Source organism: Aquarana catesbeiana, linkage group LG07 (assembly GCF_042186555.1).
Source record: "Aquarana catesbeiana isolate 2022-GZ linkage group LG07, ASM4218655v1, whole genome shotgun sequence".
Lineage (NCBI taxonomy): Eukaryota > Metazoa > Chordata > Amphibia > Anura > Ranidae > Aquarana > Aquarana catesbeiana.
Genome location: NC_133330.1, coordinates 45751376 through 45762454, shown reverse-complemented (window position 1 = coordinate 45762454; position 11079 = coordinate 45751376). Strand labels below are relative to the sequence as shown.

Here is an 11079-nt window from a genome sequence, read left to right as displayed (position 1 = left end):
TGCTCATGGAAGGTTTTGTAAGTTGTAGTATTGCTTTTGAGAGGGTGCCATCTAGTGGGCGAAAACTTGTTGGCAGTTATATTTATTTTAGATGGTATTAGCTATAATTGGCCATAAAGGAGTAATTATCTTCAGTTAATAGTAAGGCAAAGTACAGGTGATCATCCGGTGTATCAGAGAAACATACGTTAAATTTTTATATATTGAACAGAAACCATGAGTTTAACTTTTCCTGTGGAATTCAGTATTTCAATGTTTGAATAGGTATTGCAGTTATCTAGCATCCCTCATTCTTGGGCTTTTAGCTGCAGGTGAGTTATAATTGCTCCTATTGGCATTTCTGCGTTGCTTGCCATATTGAAAGGGAGATTTTTCAGGGGATATGTCTGACATGGTTGGCACGTTGTTGATAGCAGGAGCCGGTAGTCGGAACTCTGCATACCATTCCAGCAGATCAACTGGTGCAATTTGCAGGTTTTCACAGAAATGCAGTAGATCATCAGGAGTTTTTAGTATGTAATGCTTGCCATTGTATGTGGCTTAAAGAGCAAAGGGGTATTTCCATCTATAGTGGATCCCTTTTCCCTTTAGGATTTCCAACAGGGGTTTCAAGGCCCTTCTGTTTTTCAGTGTTATGGGGGAGAGATCCTGAAAAAGCAGAATACCTGCACCGTTGGAAGTGACTAATTCATTTGTTCTCGCTTTTTGGAGGATTTCTTCTTTTAAGGAGAAATTGGGGAGACAGCAAATGATATCTCTGGGAGGTGCGTGGTCAGGTGCTCTAGGTCTGAGGGCTCTATGAGTTCGATCAAACTCTATTGGGGAGGCCTCAGGCCTTTCCATGAGGCTATTGAAAATGGAGGTCAGGGCAGGTTTAATTTGTTCAAGGGAGAGCGATTAAGGTATACCTCTGACTCTAAAAATTATGTCTTCTGCCTCTATTGTCCAAATCTTCAATTTTTATGTTCATATCTATTAGGTGCTGAGAATGAGTAGTAGTAATGTTGTGCTTTTTTCCTTCCATTTGTATGGGGGGCCTTGGGGAGAAGTGCGTCGGCAAGACATATCTGAACTGGTGCACTCACAGGGCTGCTGTTAGCAATTATTGGGGCCCCCACCCCCTGAGGAGGGAAAGATGTGGGGGGGGGGAGGTGAGAAAGTGAGGTGAGAGAGGCAGTGGTGGTGGGGGGGGGGTTGACAGACAAGACAGACCAGACCAACGATGCACAGCATGAGGCAGGACTCCTGAAGCAAGCAGGCACAATTATACACAGTCCAGCCCGGCCTCCACATGTGACCAGCTCCACCAGGCCAATCACAGGCCCTCATGTGTGCCGCCCCACCCATGACCCGTTTAACTGTGTGACAGCGGGCACGGGATGCACAGCGCCTCTCTAAATGTTGCAGCTGGGGCCAGAGATCCGCTGCCACTGGCCACAGGACGGTGGTATGTGTGCCTGGGTTTCTGGCGGATGGAAACCCGGGCACATTTCAAAACTGGACAGGTAGCAACCCTATGGGGTGATCTGGATGATCCTATGCTCTACAGTCTCAGGACTCTGATGTGTTAACACTAAGGTTTAGGAGCCCCAAAAGATGGGAAACTGGTGTCAGCAGAGGACCCCAAATGTGAAGAAGCTGAGAAATAGATTCTTTATTGATTTGATATTTATTGCTCACAAATTAGTATAGAACACTGTACAACGTGCTTCAGGCAGGGTGCCTTTGGCCAATCATGGCTCAGGGGACTAAGTCTACGCCCCACACTATATAAGACTGCTTCCAACGGCGGCCGCATGTAGTGTTGGCGTGGACAGAGATTGAGTTAGATTAGGCAGGCAGGTTTGTGGCGTGCAGGCAGTGTAAAATCTCTAATCATATACAGTGGGGCAAAAAGTATTTAGTCAGCCACCAATTGTGCAAGTTCTCCCACTTAAAAAGATGAGAGAGGCCTGTAATTGTCATGATAGGTATACCTCAACTATAGGAGATAAAATGTGGAAACAAATCCAGACAATCACATTGTCTGATTTTTGAAAGAATTTATTTGCAAATTATGGTGGAAAATAAGTATTTGGTCAATAACAAAAGTTCATCTCAAAACTTTCTTATATATCCTTTGTTGGCAATGACAGAGGTCAAATGTTTTCTGTAAGTCTTCACAAGGTTGTCACACACTGTTGCTGGTATATTGGCCCATTCCTTCAAGCAGATCTCCTCTAGAGCAGTGATGATTTGGGGCTGTCGCTGGGCAACACGGACTTTCAACTCCCTCCAAAGGTTTTCTATGGGGTTGAGATCTGGAGACTGGCTAGGCCACCCCAGGACCTTGAAATGCTTCTTACGAAGCCACTCCTTCGTTGCCCGGGCGGTGTGTTTGGGATCATTGTCATGCTGAAAGACCCAGCCACGTTTCATCTTCAATGCCCTTGCTGATGGGAGGAGGTTTGCACTCAAAATCTCACGATACATGGCCCCATTCAGTCTTTCATGTAAACGGATCAGTCGTCCTGTTCCCTTCGCAGAGAAACAGCCCCAAGGCATGATGTTGCCACCCCCATGCTTCTCAGTAGGTATGGTGTTCTTTGGTTGCAACTCAGCATTCTCTCTCCTCCAAATACGACGAGTTGTGTTTCTACAAAACAGTTCTACTTTGATTTCATCTGACCATATTGAGGTAGCAGGTAAGGTAGGTAGGATATTGGTAATGACTGCTGGACAATAATGAACTTCTGGTATGCGAGTTTATTCCATTCTTTTAGCTAGTAAGAATGGACACTCCTGGCCCGACTCGTGTCTATCACGCCAAGAAGTGCCCATACAGACAAATTCAGTGTACTTATAACTCTATTACATTACGTCACAAGTAGATAGACAATACATTTCCGTTATAAGACATTTTTTAACCTCTTAACCTTTGTAAGCAATTAACCTACTCTTATGGTTGCAAAGCAGTTAGCAAAGCAAATTCCTTTTGTACTCTTGCAGTTTGCAGATTCTTGCCTTTGCGGTTTCCTTATCTTACTTACTAATCAGCTTGACATTTGCTAACTTATAGGAAAGTGTACGTCAGTGTGCTAAACACAGGTGTCTGTGTTAAGGGGGGTGAGAGGGTGAATTCAGTGTCTTTAACCACAGCCTGTAACATATTTTACAGAGCTCATAAACTGTTCTTAGCATAGTATATACAAGAATGGCTTCTTAGCTGAAATTCTAAATCAGCCTTACTGCACACATAACCATGGCCATATAAACTGACCCCCGTTCCTACTTCATTCCCCCCTTTGATCATAATCATAGCGATTAATATGAGCGAGATTAAGCATCATTAAATACCATACCGTTCTGCTTTCTAATGGATCAGAGCCCAATGTTACTGAGATTTTTATTTAGTCTTGGGGAGTTAATGGCTGGTATTTCCACATAGCCATAATATGGGTCGCAGCCTTTCTTTCTACGGTGGCCTCAATGAAACTCTGGATCATTCTAGTCCCAAGAGGAATCAGACAGGGTAACAGCAGACATGCTACAAGTATTACTACAACGATCCCCAATATAGCCTTCACCCCATATGCACTGGGGAAACCCCAATCCCCGAACCAGCTACCAGCGTTGAAACCATCCCATGTTTGGACCGGCACATGAGCTAACTTTTTCATTCTACCAGTGATTTCTTCAACTACTTTTCCTGTGTTGTCCACTTCTAAGCAACAATTACTCAGATTAAATTTTCCACAGACACCACCCTCAGTAGCTAACAGATAGTCTAAGGCAAGTCTATTCTGATACACATGAGCACGTAAATTAGTTCCTTGTTTAGCAAGCAAATTTAAGGCAGTAGCAGTTTCGTTAGTAATTATTTCTAGTACAGCCTGTAACCTTATAATTCGATTAAGCATATAAATTGGTGTTCTATAACCGTAACTACCATCCTCGGCCCAAGTAGCTGGACCATAATATTGGACAATACGTTCTGGGGGCCATTCATTGTCTTTCCAGTTTCCTATCTTCAAGCTAGATGATCTCTGCTTCCTCTTTGGACCTGTGTACACCGAGACTCCCAATTCTTCCCTATTCCCCAGTGGAAGAAGGAAAAATGAGGGTTTTAAGGTACCTAAGACACAGGCTCCTGACCAGTCTTGAGGGAGCTCTGAATAGGCTTTGTTCCCACAAATCCTATACAAGTTTTCTGGGGCCTTCCAGTTAGATTCTTTGGTGAGATTTTCCCATAGCCCTTTTAGATGAGTGAAATTGGTAAAGGGGTGTGGGTCAGGCACGGGTACGTTTGAATCACTCCACCAGGATGTATTTTTAGAAGTGTTGTTATTAAAATGTTGTCCTAAACAGGCCATTTCTCCTACATGTGTTCTATACTGGGGACCCGACCTGGCTATACAATATTTCCCAATTATTGATGTTTTCAGGTGCCATTCTGACCTTATTCGTTCAGGGGCTGCTCAGAGGTGGCACTGAATGGCACATCATAATCTTTTTCCCTGGCTTCCCAAGGCCATTGGTCTCCCATGGTAGTTCCTCCGCACACATAGCAATCTGTCACTTGTAAATTGTCAGCCACACTTTCTGCCAGTTCAATGAACAGGTTCTTTGTGCTAGGAGGCATTTCCATACCAGTGGCCAGTTCTTCATAAAGGGAATGAAATAGCTGATGATTAACACTCTTTGTTAGTTCAGTTTCTAGTGAGACATACACAATTGTACCGGGGTCTGATCCTTTACCATAAATATGAACTCCAAACTTATTTCCCCATTGTGCTAAAAACTGGACAGGGTTATGTATGGTGAAATTCACAGGGGTGCAACTTCCCACTGTGCAGCTGGATGAACTAGCTAAGGATTGTAGGATTGCATCCTGATTTTTCATTCCCCATGTTCCCCAAGCAGCACACCTCCAGTTGGGGCAGTAATTCCATTCCTCACCTGCACAGCTAGGTCCCAGTTTCCCTGAACAGATGTACCTATCATTTCTCAAATACTCTCTCTCCCATTCCAATCCCCCACACCCTCCTAAAGGAAGGGAAGGGGTTGAGGTTGATCGCAGCACACGCATCAAAAATTAGGCTTGCTGCAGTGCTGGGGTCAGTGATCAGTGTACGGTTTATAAGCTTCCCGGTGGAACTAAAGCTCCGGACGGTTAACCAGGTTTTGTAAGGTGCATAAGTGGGATCATAGCAGGTTATCTGATCTTCCACAGAGCACATTGAATAGGTAGTCCCATTATGTATGCAGGTACCAGTGTCTGTACCCTTGCATTGATAATGGGAGTGCCACAGTAACATCTTGGTAGTCACAGATCCTACTCTGGTGGTTTTTATACAAGAGTCACATGAGTTACTCTCCCCCTCTTTTAACCCGGTCAGTATCACTATTATGGCTATCAACAGTCTCATTATAACGATTTTAGTAAACATTACACCGATGAATATCCTCAAGCTTCAGCTTGTGCGTAGACCAACCAGCGTCCGGGCTGTGGTTGGAGCAGAGCTTAGTAGATATCCTTTATCTTCCGCCGTGCGTTGAGCCAGCAGCTTCCAGGAGTGTGTTGGCCGCAGGGCTGCAGTCTGTCTATCTTCTGCCGTGCGTAAATTCAGCAGCTTCCAGGGGTGTGCTGAACACAGGGCTGGAGTTCTTCCTTCTGATTTCTCTGGTCAATCTCAGTCTCAAAGGATCTTGGGGGTCTAATGTACTGTGCCCGGAGTCTGTGAGGTCAGCAGCTCGCTTTACCCTGGAGTGGTGTATCCAGGGTGTCACCTCAGCTACCCTAATGGCTGTTGGGGTAGATAGCAGAACAGTGTAAGGACCTCTCCATTTTGGCCCTAGTGGGGTTATGTTCCACTCCTTTACCCACACTGTATCTCCTGGTTTAAAGGGGTGTACTGGGTTCGACAAGCTTATGGGAAGTTTCTCTTGAACCCATTTCCCTATGTTATACAACACTGCATACTTTCCCCAAGTTTCTGTATCAGTTCACGGTTAACTACCCCTCCTATCTGATGCAAGTCTCCTCTTATCCCTCTAATGATAGGTGGGGGCCTACCATACAGTACCTCAAAAGGGGACAGATTTGTCCTCTTTGTTGGGGTACTCCGAATTCTCAGTAAAGCAATAGGCAACATCAAGGTCCACTTCATTTGGGTTTCCTGACAGAGCTTAGCCAGTTGTGACTTGAGTGTGCAGTTCATCCGTTCAACTTTTCCAGAACTTTGTGGCCTATATGCGGTATGTAGTTTCCAAGTAATCTTAAGTGCTGTTGCTAATTCCTGGAGGCACTTGTGGACAAAGTCAGGGCCATTGTCTGAGTCTATATCTGGGGATAAACATCTTTTACAAAACTGCTTCCGTCAGTAAAGTACTCAACGTTTGGATTTTTCAAGGGGCTGTCTTTCAAGTCTGGTCGGCTTTCATATCCATTACCCGGAGACTGTCCTGAGGTAGGGGTTCTTGTGAGGTGGGGAGCAGAGTGGCTGGGTTTTAAAGTGTTTACAGTCTCTAAGTGGATACGAGGATTTTCACACAGCATAGCTTGATATTTAACCATTCGACTGTTAGCAAACCAGTGATTTCCCTTGTAATCCATTAGTGCCTGTACCTGGTGAGGGACTCGGACATAAGTCTCCTGACCTAATGACAACTTGTCAGCTTCGACCACAAGGAGGGCTGTTGCTGCGATGGCCCGCAGGCAGGATGACCATCCCTGAACTACAGTGTCCAGTTGTTTTGAAAGGTATGCTACAGGGCGCTGCCAAGACCCAGAGTGTTGTGTCAAGACTCCTACTACTATTACTTGTTTTTCACTGACATACCAATAGGAGACTTTTTGGCTATCCGGCAAGCCCAGCGCAGGAGTCTGCATTAGGGAGACCTTAATGTCTTAATGCTCTGTTTTGCTGTTCTCCCCATTGGAAGGGTTCCTTTTCTCCCCCCTTTGTGGATTCATAGAGGGGTCTGGCTTTTATGGCCAAGTCCGGTATCCAGATTCAGCAGAATCCTGCCACCCCCAGGAATTCAAGTACTTGCCGTCTGGTAGTCAGGGTGGGAATCTGACAAACAGCTTCTTTCCTGCCTTCTCCCAATTGTCTCTGTCCTTGTGATACTCTGAATCCCAGGTACTTTACAGTCTCTTGTCACAATTGCACCTTTCTCCGGGACACCTTATAACCTGCCTCCCACAGTAATTGTAACAGTTCATTAGTGACCGCTGGGTGCATGGTCATTACAGCCTGATTGACCGCTCTGAGGTCTTGAACAGGACAACAGTGAGCTGTTTCGGGTTTCTGCGCTGGAAGTAGAGGTGTATTCCAGGGAGACTGACAGGGTTTTAGAATTCCATAGTGTAGGAATTTGTTTGTATTCCTACTAGGGCTTTTAGAGGGACTGGGTACTGTTTCAGGCTGACTGGGGTGGCTCCTGATTTTAATTCAATAAGGATTGGGGGAACGTGTGTGGTTAATCCTGGTAGGTTGTCTTCTGCCCATAGTCCCGGGATGTCTTGCAGTATGCGGGCTTCAAAGGGATGGGGCAATTTTAGGATAGCCTGTCCGTCAGATTGTAAGTATATGTATGCTCTGAGTTTAGCAAGTAAGTCTCTGCCCAGCAAGGGAATAGGGGAATCCGGCATGTACAGGAACTGATGTTGGACTTGATGCCCCCCCCCCCAAAACTACAAAGTCTTTCTAATAGGAAGGGTCTTTTGCCTTTTATACTTCTGCACTGCTTGGTTAATTCTGTGTCTCTCCTCAGTATAAAAAAGGGTCAATAAAAGTTGCTGGCAGTCCGACCAAGTGGGGTTATGGGTCTGAGTTATTGACCGGAGCAAATCTGTGATGGCTTGGGGCTTCTCAGAGTAGGCAGGGTTATGAATCTTCCAGTTCAGTAAATCTGTTGTGTTAAAAAGGGGTGTAAACTAGAGTCCGATATTCCTCCACCGCCTGTTTTCTTAAGGGCATTTGCAGAGGTATGTTGAAAGACGGGCAAGGGTCCGGCTGTTTGCATCAGGATTTCTCGGAGTGGAAGTGGACACTTGATTGGGGAGCCCATTGACTACTACTGAGTTCCCTATTTCTGTCCTGCCTATACTCAGAGTGTTACGGTCAGGAGTATATTTACTGAGATTTGGCATTGAAATACTGACTGAATCTGATGTAGGTGGACAACAGCTTGAGTCCTCTTGTCCACTGGACGGGGCATTTGGACATGGCTCTGACCTGTCTCTATCTGAGGTCTGTTCATCTACATACGGGGGAGGTTGATCTGTCTCTTCGGGTTGAGAATATATGTTTTGTTTGTTTTGTCAGTGTCACTACTCTTTGTCATAACCATAATTCTACACTGTTCCTCTTTTTGTGGCTTCTATCCACTGCAGGTCTTTATCTCCCATTTGTCCAAAGGATGCACAATCATCCAGACGGACGTTTTCTCCTAGCTGACTGACTGACTGACTGGCTGAGGATTTGTCCGAAAGATGCGCAATCATCTGGACGAACATTCCTCCTGACTGACTGGCTGAGGAGTTATCCGAGAGATGCACAATCATCTGGACGGATATTCCTCCTGACTGGCTGAGGATTTATTCGAGGGATGCACAATCACCCGAACGAACAGTCCTCCTGGTAGGTGCGTCTTGGTCATGTTTCTGTGAGTCTGACATAATATTCTCAAATAATCAGTCAATGGTCTCTAAGTCAAGGGTTCCCTGTGGGGGCCACCGCGCTCCATAACAGGGCCAATCTTTCTCACACAATGTTATCAATTTCTCAGGGCTAAGTTTTAAATTACAGTTCTTAGAAAATCCCTTCCTAAAGTTGGAGATCATGGTTTGTAGGGGGGATTCAACACTATGTTTCCCACCCATTCTTATAACCTAACAGACACCAAGACAGACACAGAGGGTAGGGTAAATGATGAGAATTCAGTAAGGGGTCTGAATCCTCGACAAAGGTAGGAACAATAGACAACGCTTCCCTCGGTCAGTGGCCTGGACGTGGTCTCCCAGCCAGAAAACGCACTTAAAAGAGGACACGGTCACTTCACCACTAAGTGATGTCTCATACACACATCAATCATACCAGACACTCCCACCCAAAAATTACTGACTGACTGAGAATTCGTCCGAAAGATGCACAATCATCTAAACGGAGGTCTCTTCTCGGAAGGTGATCAGGCTTCCCTTCTCTCGATCCGTCGAGAGGCCGACCGACTGGCTGTCTGACAGTTATCCCAAAACCAAAAGTAAAAAGCTCTCACCTGTTCCCGTTGGAGCTCCAGCTATCTACTGCTCGGATTCCCAGGTCCTTTTGACGCTACGAAGGTCGTCCACAGCAGGCCACCAAATGGGACACAGCGCAGTCTCCTAGATAACAGTTCTAGAAGGCGCCTTTTGAGACTACGATATAACCCACAGGGCTGGCCTCTCGGACCATTCCTTGTAGGTCTGGTGGAAAACAGTGCCACCTGCCTCAACAGGTCACACCGATATTCCCCCCTTACGGCCAATGCACCAAATGAGGTAGCAGGTAAGGTAGGTAGGATATTGGTAATGACTGCTGGACAATAATGAACTTCTGGTATGCGAGTTTATTCCATTCTTTTAGCTAGTAAGAATGGACACTCCTGGCCCGACTCGTGTCTATCACGCCAAGAAGTGCCCATACAGACAAATTCAGTGTACTTATAACTCTATTACATTACGTCACAAGTAGATAGACAATACATTTCCGTTATAAGACATTTTTTAACCTCTTAACCTTTGTAAGCAATTAACCTACTCTTATGGTTGCAAAGCAGTTAGCAAAGCAAATTCCTTTTGTACTCTTGCAGTTTGCAGATTCTTGCCTTTGCGGTTTCCTTATCTTACTTACTAATCAGCTTGACATTTGCTAACTTATAGGAAAGTGTACGTCAGTGTGCTAAACACAGGTGTCTGTGTTAAGGGGGGTGAGAGGGTGAATTCAGTGTCTTTAACCACAGCCTGTAACATATTTTACAGAGCTCATAAACTGTTCTTAGCATAGTATATACAAGAATGGCTTCTTAGCTGAAATTCTAAATCAGCCTTACTGCACACATAACCATGGCCATATAAACTGACCCCCGTTCCTACTTCAATATGACATTATCCCAATCCTCTTCTGGATCATCCAATTGCTCTGTAGGAAACCTCAGACGGGCCCAGACATGTACTGGCTTAAGCAGGGGGACACGTCTGGCATTGCAGGATCTGAGTCCCTGGTGTGTTACTGATGGTAGCCTTTGTTACGTTGGTCCCAGCTCTCTGCAGGTCATTCACTAGGTCCCCCCGTGTGGTTCTGGGATTTTTGATCACCATTCTTGTGATCATTTTGACCCCACGGGTGGGGTTCTTGCGTGGAGCCCCAGATCGAGGGAGATTATCAGTGGTCTTGTATGTCTTCCATTTTCTAATTATTGCTCCCGCAGTTGATTTCTTCACACCAAGCTGCTTGCCTATTGCAGATTCAGTCTTCCCAGCCTGGTGCTGCAATGGGACAATGGCTACAATTTTGTTTCTGGTGTCCTTCGACAGCTCTTTGGTCTTCACCATAGTGGAGTTTGGAGTGTGACTGTTTGAGGTTGTGGACAGGTGTCTTTTATATTGACAACAAGTTCAAACAGGTGCCATTAATACAGGTAATGAGTGGAGGACAGAGGAGTCACTTAAAGAAGAAGATACAGGTCTGTGAGAGCCAGAAATCATGCTTGTTTGTAGGTGACCAAATGCTTATTTTCCACCATAATTTGCAAATAAATTCTTTCAAAAATCAGACAATGTGATTGTCTGGATTTTCCACATTTTGTCTCTCATAGTTGAGGTATACCTATGATGACAATTACAGGCCTCTCTCATCTTTTTAAGTGGGAGAACTTGCACAATTGGCGGCTGACTAAATACTTTTTTGCCCCACTGTAATACAGTGTAGACCTGTGCACTGCCGAAAAATTTGTTCGTTTTCGGGTCATTCGTTTTGATCAGAAATCTGAAATAACTTGACTATTACTAACTATTATAGGTATTGTAATTCCCTTTCAAATTTGGCTGTTGGTGAA

At 45.0% G+C, this 11079-nt stretch overlaps 1 pseudogene; it reads right to left on the bottom strand.

Annotated features, from left to right (window-relative positions):
* Positions 1-2697: 2697 nt before the first annotated feature.
* LOC141103013 (endogenous retrovirus group 3 member 1 Env polyprotein-like) lies at positions 2698-10117 on the bottom strand (annotated as a pseudogene).
* Positions 10118-11079: the final 962 nt, after the last annotated feature.